We start from the raw sequence: 15,032 nt of genomic DNA on the forward strand, positions 1-15,032 counted from the left end.
GGGTGTGTGCAGTAAAGGCAGATATTTAAGAACTTGCTTCTTATTCCTCCACCAGTATCAAAGGATACGTCACATCCTTTGTGAGCAAAGCAAAGTAAGTGGCCATCAGTAAGAAAAGTACAAAACAACACTTTCTTAAATGTAAACAGTTTTTTTTTCTACTCTCTTTCCAATGTCATCCCTAAGATATGTTATTTAGTGTGAAATAAAGTAGCTTTCAAATAACTGAAATAATACAAGTGAGCAATACTGACCTTTTAACTGTAACCGGAAAAATTTTCAGATCACCCAATTTTTTCAATTAAAATTAAAATTCAGAGGTAAAGCTTTAATGTAACTTACTTCAAATTTGGCATACCTTATTCAGTAAGATATTTCAAACTATTTTGTAAAAAGGACATATTTATACCAATTACTGGTGATCTTGATTTTATTTCATGTTATAAAATGTTGAATATTTTCTATCTCCTACTATCAAAAAAAATATTAACTACATGCCAGTTGCCAGATGGATTATATTTTGGCAATATGTGTTTTTCTCTTTTTCCCTTTTTCCCTTTTTTAGCCTACAGGAAATGTTTGATCATGGTAACTAATGAACTTAATGAACTCTGATATTTATATTTGGTTCACATTGAATTATTTCTAAAAGCCGAAGTCCAAAGTTTATTGTGCACACAGTGGTGGGCTGAATTATTTCCCCCATTCTCCATTCCTCCCCATATTCAGATTCCTAGCCATGCAGCTGGGCTGAATACTTTTCTCTAGGACCCAGCATGATTTCCCACTCCTCAGTTTTCACTTTGTGACCTGCTGTGGCCAACAGAATGAGAAACCAATAAGCCAATTTCTACACTAAGCCATAATAAGAAGCTGAAGCTCTTGAAAACACTTGCTCCTTCTTGCTTCTGCCATCACCTTGTGAAAGACATGCCCAGGCTAACCTGCTCATCTTAGAAGAAACAGTTGAATGACGTGCAAAAAAGCTGGGCCACGCCTCTGAACCCAGCCTAGATCAGCCTACTCCCAAACAAATTAAGGAGCCTTCCTAAGAAGAGCCACCCAGTCCAGGCTAGCCTAGATCAGCGGATACTAGAAATAAATGTAAGAAATAAATGTTTATTGTTATAAGACACTAATGTTATGTGGTTGATTGTTTTGCAACCATACTGTATCAATAGCTTATTGATAAATCCTCATATGTATACTAAAGGATCTTCAAATCTAATCCTATTCCTCCCACTTTAGAAAGAACTTACAGTTTTAGCTAAACATTTCACTACATTTTTACAAGTTAAATAATAGGCAATGGTTTACTGATTTATTACATTGTTTTCATCGCACATTAATTACTCATGATTGACATCATTTTAATCCTTATGACTGCTTATGGAAGTCTCTCTATAATTTATTTCCTCTAAGCTTTTGATACTCACACTTGAAAAGTGAATTGATACATTTGCTTGAATTGAAACATGAAGGCAAAATTTTTCTGACAATGTAAGTCTGATTAGCTTGGGGATACTATGGTGATCAGTTTGTAGGACAGTCTCCATAAATTTAATGTGTCAATTCTACAATGCCAAGGCATTGATAAAAATATATTTAAAGCATATAATAAGATAAAAAGAATTTAATACAAAAATATTATATTAGGGGGATCCCTGGGTGGCTCAGCGGTTTAGCGCCTGCCTTTGGCCCAGGGCGCGATCCTGGAAACCCGGGATCGAATCCCACGTCGGGCTCCCGGTGCATGGAGCCTGCTTCTCCCTCCTCCTGTGTTTCTGCCTCTCTCCCTCCTCCTGTGTTTCTGCCTCTCTCTCTCTCTCTCTCTCCTCTCTATGTCTATAATAATAAATAAATTAATTAATTAATTACTTAATTAATCTTTAAAAAATAAAAAAAATTATATTAGAAAGAATACAGTAATATGTTTTATTTTTTCCTATCCCTTTTGTGTGTGTGTTGGAGTAAATAAGATTCTTCTAAATTAAAGAGTAACAGATAGAATTTATAGTCATTTGGTATGTGTTTATAAATTGTTTTTGAATACATCCCAAATACTGAGAAAGTATGGACTATAATGACAAGTAACAAATCATGTTTCAAATCAAATCCAAGCTAGGTGGTTTCCAATTCTTTGCTTTTGCCAATTTGAAATAAGACTTAATTAACAATGGCTAAAAATAATTTTTGGTGATATATCATTGTCATGTTGGCCTTCAAAGATGTGTGAAACAGTCTATAATTAAAAATAATTTTTGATAATAGATCACTGTGACTTCTGGCATTTAAGGATTTAAGTGACACATCTATGAAAAAGAAATAAAACTTCTGTCTGCTCCCCTATACTGATTTCTGTGAAAATAATTTTTTTTCTATTCACATCTATAAAACAAAACAAATCAGAATATAATTTATGCAAAACTCTGTCCACGCTAGTAATTTCTTATGCATTCAGAGACAAAAGCTAATTGAAAAAAAGTCACTAATCTCAATAATAAACATTAAAATTTTCTTTTCATTTCAATAATGATGTAGAGATTTAATACTATATTTATGATGCACAGTAATATTACTAATAACTTCAGCTTGAAAAAATTTTTGAATGTTTATAACCCTTCAAAGAAATTTTGCTCTTACCATACATATCTTTTCTTTACAAAGAATAATGGTGGGATTATCAATAAAAGTCTTTCAAGAACAAAAAATAGTTTATATTGAGGTAAAATTTTATGGTTAAAATAGAACTGAAATATGATTCAAGGGAGAATAAAGCAAAAGTCATAAAATTCCTTAATGTTCAGGAAGAAATTGTTGATGTATTGTTTAGAATCATTTTGGTTATTTAAATTTCACTGGATATTTAAAAGAGTACTATAACTATATTTTTATCAAACCATTGATGCAGGCTTTGAGAGCCTCTGGGAGGCTCTTGACATTCTGTTAGCAAGCATCCAAATCTTTCTTTCTTGCATTATTGCCAGTATTCTGTTTGAATTGTTTATTTATGCTTTAGGCTAGAAAAGAGAGACCCTTGGGTTGCCAGTGAGAAAACAAAGTATAGATAATGAATAGAAAATAAATAGGCCAGTATTGAAAGATAAAACCCTACTACATTGTATTTATGGATAGTGGCTAATTTTTCCTGGGCATTTGTCATGTTGCAAGTTCTATCTACATTTAATAACTCATTTAATCTTCACACCTACACATGAGGTAGACACAGTTGTTAGCCCCATTATACAGATTAAAGCTGGGGCTCATAGAAGCTAACTAATACAGCCACCATTCTGTAGCCACTCAAAGTGAGATAGCCACAGAAACAAAGCATGTCAATTAACACTCCACTACACTGTGGGAAAGGCAATGGCTCTTTGCTTTGTCTCTCCCATGATCCCTTGACTAATACCTTCCACTCACTTCACTCTGCCCAGAAAGGAAAGACAGGAAGAATGGATATCAAAGATTATTACTGATGATCTCTGGATGATAGTTTAACCAGTAATTTTTATTTTTGTCATTCTTAATTACTGATATTTTCTAAATTAAGAGGGGGAGAAAAAGATGTTGAATAAGCTTTGTTCGGAAAATAGTCATTCTCCTTCCCCCATCTCCATAAAGAAGCAAACATTTCTATGGAATTGGAGCTGGACTTGGCCAGAGGAATGTGGAAAGACATGATTGTAGTTTTGATACTAGCCATTCTGACTGGTATGAAGTGATATTTCACTGTAGTTTTGACTTGTGTTTCCCTGATGATTAGTTATGTTGAGCATCTTTTCATGTGTCTGTTGGCCATTTGTATGTCTTCTTTGGAAGAATGTCTATTCAAGTCCTCTGCCCATTTTTTTTAAATCTGATTTTTTTGTTTCTTTCGTGTTGAGTTGTATGAGTTCTTTATACATTTTGGATATTAGCCCCCTTTCAAGCATATTATTTGCAAATATCTCCTGCCATTCAGTAGGTTGCATTTTCATTTTGTTGATGGTTTCCTTCACTGTGCAAAAGTTTTTCCGTTGAATATATTCCTAATAGTTGATTTTTGCTTTTGTTTACCTTGCCTGAGAAGACACTCCCTCATGCACCATTGGTGGAAATATAAATTGGTGCAACCACTATGGAAAACAGTATGGAGAGTGCTCAAAAAATTAAAATAAAAATAGCTGGTGATCCAGTAATTCTACTGACTATCTACTCAAAGAAAATGAAAAAAAAAACTAATTTCAAAAGATATATTGCACCCCTATGTTTATTGCAACATTATTTACCATAGCTGAGCTATGGATGCAACCTAAATGTCCCTTTATAGATGAATGGATAAAGAAGACATGTAATAAATATATACAATGGAACATTACTCAGCCAAAAAAAAAAAAAAAAAGAGAGATCTTGCAACAACACGGAAGGACCTAGAGGGCATTATACTACGTGAAATAAGTCAGACAGAGAAACAAATACCATATGATTTCACTTATATGTGGAATCTAAAAAACAAAACAAATGAACAAACAAGCAAAAAATAAACAAAAAATAAAAAACAAAGACTCATAACTACAAAGAATAAACTGGTGGTTTCCAGAAGGGATGTGAGGGGATGGGCAATAAGGACATTAAGAGAGGGATTAATAGGTACAGACTTTCAATTTTAAAATAAGTAAAACACAGAGATGAAAACTACAGTCAATAATATTATAATACTGTTGTATGGTGACAGTTGGTGACAACATTTATCAAGTTAAGCATTGAGTAATACATAGAATTGTTGAATCACTACATTGTACACCTGAAATTAATGATTAAATTAATTAATGATTAAATGATTAATGATTAAATTAATGTCATCATTGTCTGTAAACAATATTTCAATAATAACCAAAATTTTATTTAAACAAAAAAAGTGATGATAAGCCAGTCCCAAGCCAAAGCTTCAAGTGGCATCTCTCATTTGTAACTACTCATCTAGGTGCTTCCATCCTCTGCGAAGAGAAGATGCCTCAGATAAGAAGATGCCCATCCCCAAACTGTAGACAGAAGCAGAGATAACCCAGTCCTCCCAGTCCTCCTGTAGACATAAGAAAGACATGCCAGTTATATTTTGGGGTTGAGTTTTGCAGAGCAAAACTGAGGAATATGATACATGTCTACTGTGTTTAAAATCTTCTCTTTAATTGTTATGCATCTTATACATATATTCCAAAATTAATTCCACAAATAACAAATTTATAAACTGTCTCTAGTAATACATTTCTTCGTCATTGACATTGCTCATGAATCTCCAGTGTTTTTGTTCTCTGATCATCTAATTCATTCATGGTGTTTGATTTTACATGTAAATGAGATGTTGATTCCACAAAGCAGAGCTAGAACTAGAGCTTATTTCCTGAAGCACTATATTCTGCACTCTACCTCCACACAGCCCTTTGCTCGCCCCATGTAGAGAGGCTAGCTGTGCAGCTCCATTCTGTCCGCACTTAAAACAGCCAAGGGTTGCCGGAAGTCCTAATGGCTGCAAACGATGAGGTGAGATTTCAACTTTCTGGCAGTTGGATGCACTTGGTTAATAACCCTGCACACCATGGTACTGTTTTTCAGTGTGCCTCCAATAGGAATAAAAATCCAGCTTTAAGAAAAATCTTGATTTGTTATTTGTAAAACCTTCGAGATTTGTCACTTCTCCAACTAGTGTCAAGTGGTCATTTTCCTAAGTGGGGTGCCATACAAGATCCGCCTGTCTTTTTTAAGAATAAGGCCATGACTGTGTGTTTGGGAATGAGAATCAAACTATAACAGAAGTTTGTTTGTTTGTTTTCTCCTTTACTCACTATCCTGGCCTACTTATACAAGTAGTTTCAAAAAAAGAACAGAGATACCCATGATGAATCTGAATTAACCTAAGAGGCCACCTACAACTTCAGACAGCAGGACTCAATCTGACTGATACAGAGGGTGGGGATGATGAAAGGTTGCTAACAGATGCTTCCCTAACAGAGAACTGGCAGATTGGGATATGTTCAAACTTAAGCTTTTATTCTATTACTCTCATTATGCCCCAGTTTTCTTGACAAAACACCATTGGAGATCTTCTGTTACTGAGAGTCCTAGGTAAAGCTTCTGTGAGATTGCCTTCTGTTACTCAGAGAAAACACTTTGCCACAGAAGACATTTTTTCAAGTGGAAAACATCCCTTCCTTAAAAGGAATCTATGCCTTTAATTACCTCACTTGGTAGGCAGTCTGTACAGTTAAAATCTATCTATCTATCTATCTACCTATCTATCATCTATCCATAAAACAATAACCTCACCTACAATTGTTCCAGGTTGGGAGATTATATATATTCCTTTTAACTGTAGAGACTGACTACCAAATAAGGTATAAATAAGATAATTACTATATTACTATAATTATTATTATTACTATTATTATTATTACTACTATTATAATTACTATAATTATTATATATTATATATATATAAAATATTAGTAGGACGCAGGTCTAAAGAGACTAAAAATAATGAATACAGATGAAAGGAAGAGATACTGATAATTTTTGAGTTCTATAACTTATTTTTAACAGAAACAACTTCTTTGAAAGGAAATAATATTTAGTAAAACCTTTCAGATTAAACCTATTAATGGCAGTAAAATTGAATTATATAAATTCTATTAATGTAGCAGAAGCTTCCCAGCTGAATCTCTCCCTGATATTGTGGAAAACTGCTCATTTTCACAATCACTTTCTGTAAGGGAATTGTTAAAATTGGTTTAACTCTGTTAAGTCAGATAACTGAGATTACCAGTTTTTAAGCTACAAAAAAATAAATAGAAAAATTATGATACTCAGTCCTGTATCTTATGATGTAAAAGAACACCTAGGCAAGATGTTTAATGTCCATAAGCAAAAGCATTTTTGCAAGTCATGTCCAAACAAAGTACCTGACAAAAAGTAGGCACCCAACAATGTTTTCTTAACTAAATTGACTAGAGCTTTTTAATTTTTCTAATTGTATGTTAAAGAAGTTATTCATTTGACCTCTGATCTGCTCCTGTTCTTTCTTGACCCTGTAATTTTGTCTTGAAATTTTAATTTAGGAGAAGAAAGAGCATTGACTTTTTTAAAAAAGGGAATATCTAATATTTAGTGAGGAGAATTACTATTTGATTAAATTTAAGCTTGACCTGGGGGTAAGGTGATCTGCATGGAAATGGGCTGGAATGTAGAATCACAACCAAGATGATTTCCCAATAGAAATTCCTGCTTGCTGTAAAGAGACAGAGGTCAAAGGCTCAATCTTCAAGCCTACTCTGCTCTTACTAGGTCTGTGTTGCTGGACATGTCACTAAACTTTAAGTTTCAGTTTCTCTGAGCTACTTAACCCAGAGAGGTTTTGTGAAAATAGAGTGGTGTTTGTAAAGTGCTTAATGCAATGCCCCAAATAAATTCATAATGTTATCCTCTATTGTTTGTAAGAAGGATTCAAAATTTTAGCTACCAATCTACTTGGCATCCCACCTGCAAAATTTAACCTAAGGCCATGAGGTGTTGTTCTTTGGCACTATTATATACAGGCTCAGTGGAGTGGATGTATCACTGTCAGACACAGTGGAGGACATACGGTGAGTCTTGACAGAGACTATGACGGTGCTGGGCCACAGTGGGCACTGCCAGGTTTAGGAGACTTTTACAAAGGGGATACAAATGGCTTGGATGATAAATAGGCAAAATACTTTGTCTACCTTTGTTTTTTTGTGGGGGGGTGGGGACAGGCAGCGACTTTATTTGGGAAAAGACACTTGAATTGGCTTTCAGTTGGGGGCATGGACAAGAAGGGGTACCCAGGGCAGTAGACTCCCCCTAAGGGTAGGCTGGGGACCGGGGCTGAGCCTTAGGCGGGTCTCTCGTACGCGAGGCTCCCCTGCACAGCTCCTTCCCCCAAAGGCTTCATGGGGCCACAAGAGCAAGGAGGCTGGGAGGGCCCGCGCTGGCTGTTCACTTGGGCAGGACGTCAGACGACTCAGACACCCCCTTCCCATCGCGAGTCTCCATCTTCTTCACAGTCACGGCCTTGGAGGAGCTGCTGCGGCTGAAGGAACCCAGGGCCAAAGCCGGACTGGAAGGGGCTTGGCCGCGGTTGGGGCCGGGGCTTGTGGGGCCCGTCGGCCAAGGCCAGGCCCCCGGAGTGGCCGCTGGTCGTCTTCCTGTGGATGCTCGCGTTCTGCATCCCAGACTCGCCCTCCGGCCGCGGGCGGGCGGTGGCGGTCCCGATGTCCAGGGCAGCCTGACGTTCAGGAGCTCCCGGGACTGGCGCAGCTGCCGGGCCGTGTCCTGCTTGTCCCGCTGCGGGGCGGCCTCCGGCTCCGGCCCGGCCCGGCACCTTGGCACTGGCGTCCTTGATGGCCAGGTCCCCGCGCGGCTCGGCGTGGGCGATGGCAGGCTCCAGGGCAGCCCTCTGGTGTTTGAGGGCCTCGATCTCAGCCTGGAGGCGGCTGATGCTCCGGTTCATCTCGGAAATAGTCTTCGTGCGGCGGAGGTCACCCCCGTGCTTCCCGGCCAAGGTCTGCAGCTCCTCGTACTTGATCTGGTGCATGGTCTCGGCCTCCGCCCGGCTACGGTGGGCGATGTCCTCGCACTGGCCTTGACCTCGGCGGTGATGCCGCCCAGGTCCAGGGAGCGGCTGTTGTCCCTGGACGGCACCGCGGACGGTCCGAGATCTGGGACTGCAGCTCCTGGGTCTCCTCTTCCTACAGCTGCCCTAAGGAGTTGATCTCGCCGGTCAGCCCTTCCAGGCGGGCCTCCAGTTCCATCTTGTGCATGTAAGCTTCATCCACATCCTTCTTGATGAGGACGAATTCATTCTCCATGTCTCCACGCAATTTGACCTCATCCTCGTATTTATTCTTGAAGTCCTCCAGGAGCCCCTGCAGGTTGCCAAGCTCCACTTCCAGCTTCAGCTTCTCCTGCCCCGGGGTGTCCAGCTGCCTCCGGAGGTTGTTGATGTAGCTCTCAAACATGTTGTCTATGTTGCTCCCAGCCGTTTTCTGCTGCTGCAGGAGGCCCCACTTGGCCCCCAGGATTTTGTTCTGCTGCTCCAGGTGTCTGACCTTGTCGATGAAGGAGGCAAACTTGTTGTTGAGGCTCTTGATCTGCTCCTTCTCCTGGGTGCACACCGCCTGGATGTTGGGGTCCACCTCCAGCTTCAGGGGCTCCGCAGGCTCTGGTTCACTGACACGGCCGTGATGCCCCCCCACGGCCCCGGCCCGCTGTAGCCCCTGACCACACTGATGCTGCTGTTCAGGCCACCCAGGAAGAAGCTGCCCACCCGGGAGAAGGCGTAGGAGCGGCTGCTGAAGGCCCGGGGGCTGGAGGTGGACACCTTGTAGGACTTCTGGGTCACCCTGATGGACATGGTGGAGGCTGGAGTGGAGGCCAGGAGGCAGAACCTGACAATGGGAGAGCGCCAGGAGCCCCTTCTAGGTGGCCTACCTTTGGTTTTATACTTGTACCTAACATGATGCATATGTATATTCTTTTTGGGTAAATAATTTGCCATTTGACTGCACAAACACCTATCAGTCTGATAACAGAGTTTTACGTAGCTTCCCCGTATTTTAACCAGATTAGCTTTGCCTTCCAGGGCAGAGAACAGGCATGGAGGCATATGTGATAGAACATGCACAGAGTGGGGCTTTTTTTTTCAGATCATCGGAATGTGGAGGCCGAGAAAAATCAAGGCCATTCCACCTCAAGTTTAGCATTAGCACAAGTACAGCCATCTTAGGCCCCTGTGAATAAGAGCTGAACTTTAAGGGGAAAAACTGCAGAATGTCCTCAATGTCCTCGGCAGGTAATCCCATATCAGAAAGACAACAGAGCTCAGAATTGCCCTCGGCAGAGAATCCCGCATCATAAAGATAACAGAGCCCACGCCCATGATAGAAAGTCCCATATTAGAATGAGAACAGACTGTATCCTTTGCTGTGCAAAAGCTTCTTATCTTGATGAAGTCCCAATAGTTCATTTTTGCTTTTGTTTCTTTTGCCTTCGTGGATGTATCTTGCAAGAAGTTACTGTGGCTGAGTTCAAAAAGGGTGTTGTCTGTGTTCTCCTCTAGGATTTTGATGGAATCTTGTCTCACATTTAGATCTTTCATCCATTTTGAGTTTATCTTTGTTTTTGGTGAAAGAGAGTGGTCCAGTTTCCTTCTTCTGCATGTGGATGTCCAATTTTCCCAGCACCATTTATTGAAGAAACTGTCTTTCTTCCAGTGGATAGTCTTTCCTCCTTTATCGAATATTAGTTGACCATAAAGTTGAGGGTCCACTTCTGGATTCTCTATTCTGTTCCATTGATCTATGTGTCTGTTTTTGGGCCAGTACCACACTGTCTTGATGACCACAGCTTTGTAGTACAACCTGAAATCTGGCATTGTGATGCCCCCAGCTATGGTTTTCTTTTTTTAAAATTCCCCTGGCTATTCGGGGTCTTTTCTGATTCCACACAAATCTTAAAACAATTTGTTCTAACTCTCTGAAGAAAGTCCATGGTATTTTTTAGGGATACAGTCAACAAAACTAAAAGACAACCTACAGAATGGGAGAAGATATTTGCAAATGACGTATCAGATAAAGGGCTAGTTTCCAAGATCTATAAAGCACTTATTAAACTCAACACCAAAGAAACAAACAATCCAATCATGAAATGGGCAAAAGACAGAAATTTCACAGAGGAAGACAGACATAGACATGGCCAACATGCACGTGAGAAAATGCTCCACATCACTTGCCATCAGGGAAATACAAATCAAACCCACAATGAGATACCACCTCACACCAGTGACAATGGGGGAAATTAACAAGGCAGGAAACCACAAATGTTGGAGAGGATGCGGAGAAAGGGGAACCCTCTTACACTGTTGGTGGGAATGTGAACTGGTGCAGCCACTCTGGGAAACTGTGTGGAGGTTCCTCAAAGAGTTAAAAATAGACCTGCCCTACGACCCCGCAATTGCACTGCTGGGGATTTACCCCAAAGATTCAGATGCAATGAAACGCTGGGACACCTGCACCCCGATGTTTATAGCAACAATGTCCACAATAGCCAAACTGTAGAAGGAGCCTCGGTGTCCATCGAAAGATGAATGGATAAAGAAGATGTGGTCTATGTATACAATGGAATATTCCTCAGCCATTAGAAATGACAAATACCCACCATTTGCTTCAACGTGGATGGAACTGGAGGGTATTATGCTGAGTGAAATAAGTCAATCGGAGGACAAACATTATATGTTCTCATTCATTTGGGGAATATAAATAATAGTGAAAGGGAATAGAAGGGAAGGGAGAAGAAATGGGTAGGAAATATCAGAAAGGGAGACAGAACATGGAAGACTCCTAACTCTGGGAAAGGAACTAGGGGTGGTGGAAGGGGAGGAGGGCGGGGGGTGGGGGTGACTGGGTGACGGGCACTGAGGGGGGCACTTGACAGGATGAGCACTGGGTGTTATTCTGTATGTTGGCAAATTTAACACCAATAAAAATAAATTTATTATTAAAAAAAAAAAAGAAGAAGAATGAGAACAGAGCTCAATGCCCTTAAGCACCATATCAGAATGTAAACAGAAGTTGAGAAATTCCTCCACCCCTTCTGAAAATCCCCTAGACCAGCCTATAAAAAAACCAGCTGTAACCTACTTTGGGGTCCAAGTCCCTGCTCCGCTGTGTCGGGTATACTTGGACCCAAGCTCGAGCTTGCTAATAAACCCTCGTGCGCTTGTATCGGTGTCAGTTCCTTGGTGGTTTCTCGGATTCGCAATCTTGGGCACAACAGGACCAAGGTTTCATACCTTAAGGTACTGTGATATATTTGGTTTCTGGAAACACAGTGGATTGAAGTAGTTAAGTGAATAATTTTATACAGGTAGTGTGGAGCTTAGAGATTTTATTCACCTCTTTTTAGTCACTCCTTAAATGTCTGTTAGTCAACATTTAGTAAGAACTTCATGTGTGGGACCTTGTACTATAGTGGAAAGATGCTGTAGATCAAGGGATGTAGAACTCAGAATCCGTTTCTATAGAAAGAAAACTACCTGGGCTTTTTTTTTTTTTTTACCAATTATTATTATTATTATTTTATTAAAGTAGAGTTGACACACAATGTTACATTAGTTATAGGTAAAATTACCTGGTGGCTATATTTTCTTCTTTCAATAATGATGATCTTTATTTTTTGTTAATTCTTCTTCTGTATTTCTGTAGTAATCTAGAATAACAGCATTATCAGCCATGTATTTCTCATTCTGTGAGCAATTTTTGTAAGTAAAGTCAATGAGAAAAGTCAGAAAAGCTAGGAAGTGTCTCAAAGAGAGGAAAGAGGCTGTTATCACCAAGAGAGGAGAAACAAGTAGTAGCACAAGTAAAAGACAGAGGTAGCATGGCTTATGGAGGAAGGCCTCGCTGGTTCTTGTTTATTTCTCCAACTCTGATAGGGGACAAAGTGTTTTCTTTACAACTCTATATCCGTATAAGTTGCCCACATTTTCCAACCCTTTGTTCTGGGATGTCGAAAGTGGTGGCACTTGATTGGCATTATTGTTCACAGGAGTTGGTACAGTGGAACTCTATGCTCTAGGACAGCTTAAGTCCCTACTGCTTTTTCCCTGGTTCTTCCAAGCAAAGATTATGATTCATGAACCCCTTCCAGGGACATGGTTGTTTTCTCTGCTTCTTCATCAGTTTGAGTCACACACAGCAACAACCCCTCTCTCTGCACATACCTTCTATGCACCACCTTTCTTAGCCTCATCTAACCTTTGTAGGAAAAAACAAAAAACAAAAACAAAACAAAAAAAACCCAAAACCTCATTCTCTGTATACATTTGAAATATTCTTTGAGTATTCTTTTTTTCAATTGCTTGTTATGGGGAAAGGTGACAGAAATATGTGAACAAGCTGAGGAGAGAAGAAATATATTAACATGCAGAATAATGCTTTGATATATTTTTACAGCATAAAGCTAATCCACAAGATGTCCCACATCATGTTGCATTGGAGATGGACTGGAAAGTTGACTTCTTTCTTTGTATTTTTATATGCTGTCAATCCTTACACACACACACACACACACACACACACACACATCATTCCCTCTCCTCTCTACACAATGGTGACTATCATGATCCTCCTTGACAATAATTGGCAAATCAGAATGATACAACCTACTGCATCCTAGAATATCTCACGTAACCTATGCTAAAGCCTGTTCATTTGGGGATCCCTGAGTGGCTCAGCAGTTTAGTGCCTGCCTTCAGTCCAAGGGGATCCTGGAGTCCTGGGATTGAGTCCTGTGATCAAGGGCCGGGGTCGAGTCCCGCATGGGGCTCCCTGCATGGAGCCTGCTTCTCTCTCTACCCGTGTCTCTGCCTCTATCTCTCTCTGTGTGTCTCTCATGAATAAATAAATAAAATCATAAAAAAAAAGAAAAAAAGGCCTCTCCATTTGACTCTACCCGTCTCCAGTTTTGCTTTTAGTTCAACATTCTCCATACTGTAGACTGGGTGTTTCTCAAAATCTATCAAGTCATTCTCTGTTTAAAATCTCTCAATGGGGCAACCTGGGTGGCTCAGCAGTTTAACGCTGACTTCAGCCCAGGGCGTGATCCTGGAGACTCAGGATAGAGTCCCACATCAGGCTCCCTGCATGGAGCCTGCTTCTCCCTCTCTCTGTGTCTCTGCCTCTCTTTCTCTCTCTCTCTCTCTCTCTCTCATGAATAAATAAATAAAATCTTCAAAAAATAAAATAAAATAAAATAAAATAAAATAAAATAAAATAAATAAAATAAATCTAACAATGTTCCCAGACAAGTTGGAGGGATAGGGAACAGATGTACCCTCCTGACTGAAATAATAATAAAAAAATGAAACAATACTTTTTAAAGACATTAGACACTAGGTAAAAGAAGGCATGAAACCTAATAGGTGAGAAACAAATAGGGTGAGCCCTACAATTGCAATTACAAGCTTACTGCCTTGAAAGTTTTTCTGGGTCACAACGTGGGAAGGGAGAACCTAAGTGTAGCTCAGCAGACTTCCTGTGCTAAGGAGACAAAGCTGAGGGAGATCATAATGGTTAGAGTACAGAGGACAGAGTACCGGAGAGTAGAGAGCACAGAAGGAGAGCTCCAGAGATATGCAGAGAATCCTTCTCAAGTATTCATCTGAGTAGTGACCAGCATGTGCTGGTAGAGAAACTACCTGAGGCCAGGGCACCTTGGTGGCTCAGTGGTTGAGCATCTGCCTTTGGCTCAGGTCGTGATCCCAGGGTTCTGGGATTGAGTCCCTCAACAGGCTCCCCATGGGAAGCCTGCTTCTCCCTCTGCCTATGTCTCTGCCTCTCTCTCTCTCTCTCTCTCTCTCAGTCCCTCATGAGTAAAGAAATAAAATCTTTAAAAAGGAAAAAACAACAACAACAACCTGAGGCCAAGCAAAGAACTACTCAGAAGAATCAGGGAATAAGTAGTTGGAGCTCATATGGGGTCAGAAATAGTACCATTTTCTACCAGTCAGTCTGGAAAAACTAATAATTCATGAAGCATTGTGTAGAATAATCAAAAGGTTCTTCCTCAGTAGCAGTGAATAATTAGACCTAGACTCAACACTCCTCTGAATTGGCCTAACAAATGATAAAAGGAAGAACAAAACTATAGTTTAACCAAATCCCAGAACAAAGCTCAAGAATACTTATAGGGATATAAACATATCCAGCATCCGGCAAGATCAAATTCACAACTTCCAGCATACAATAAAGAGTTACCATACATGCAAAGAAGCAGGAAAATGTGATCCATAGTGAGGAGAAAAACCAATCAACTGAAATGGAACCTGAACTGACACCAACATTAAAATTAACAAAGGATATTAGAAAGGTAATTATAACTGCATTCTATATATTAAAGAAGCCAGAGGGAAGGTTGAATATGTTAAGTAGAGCCATGAAACATATTTTTAAAAGACCCAAATAGAACTTCTTTCTAGA

At 39.9% G+C, this 15,032-nt stretch overlaps 1 long non-coding RNA gene and 1 pseudogene across 2 annotated transcripts in view; one reads left to right on the forward strand and one right to left on the reverse strand.

The window, feature by feature from the left end:
• Positions 1 to 15,032, forward strand: part of LOC140599693 (uncharacterized) — a 279,725-nt gene that overhangs the window by 67,793 nt on the left and 196,900 nt on the right. The gene's annotated exons all lie outside the window — the stretch shown is intronic.
• Positions 7,773 to 9,443, reverse strand: LOC112928995 (keratin, type II cytoskeletal 8 pseudogene; annotated as a pseudogene).

Source organism: Vulpes vulpes, chromosome 7 (genome assembly GCF_048418805.1).
Source record: "Vulpes vulpes isolate BD-2025 chromosome 7, VulVul3, whole genome shotgun sequence".
Classification (NCBI taxonomy): Eukaryota; Metazoa; Chordata; class Mammalia; order Carnivora; family Canidae; genus Vulpes; species Vulpes vulpes.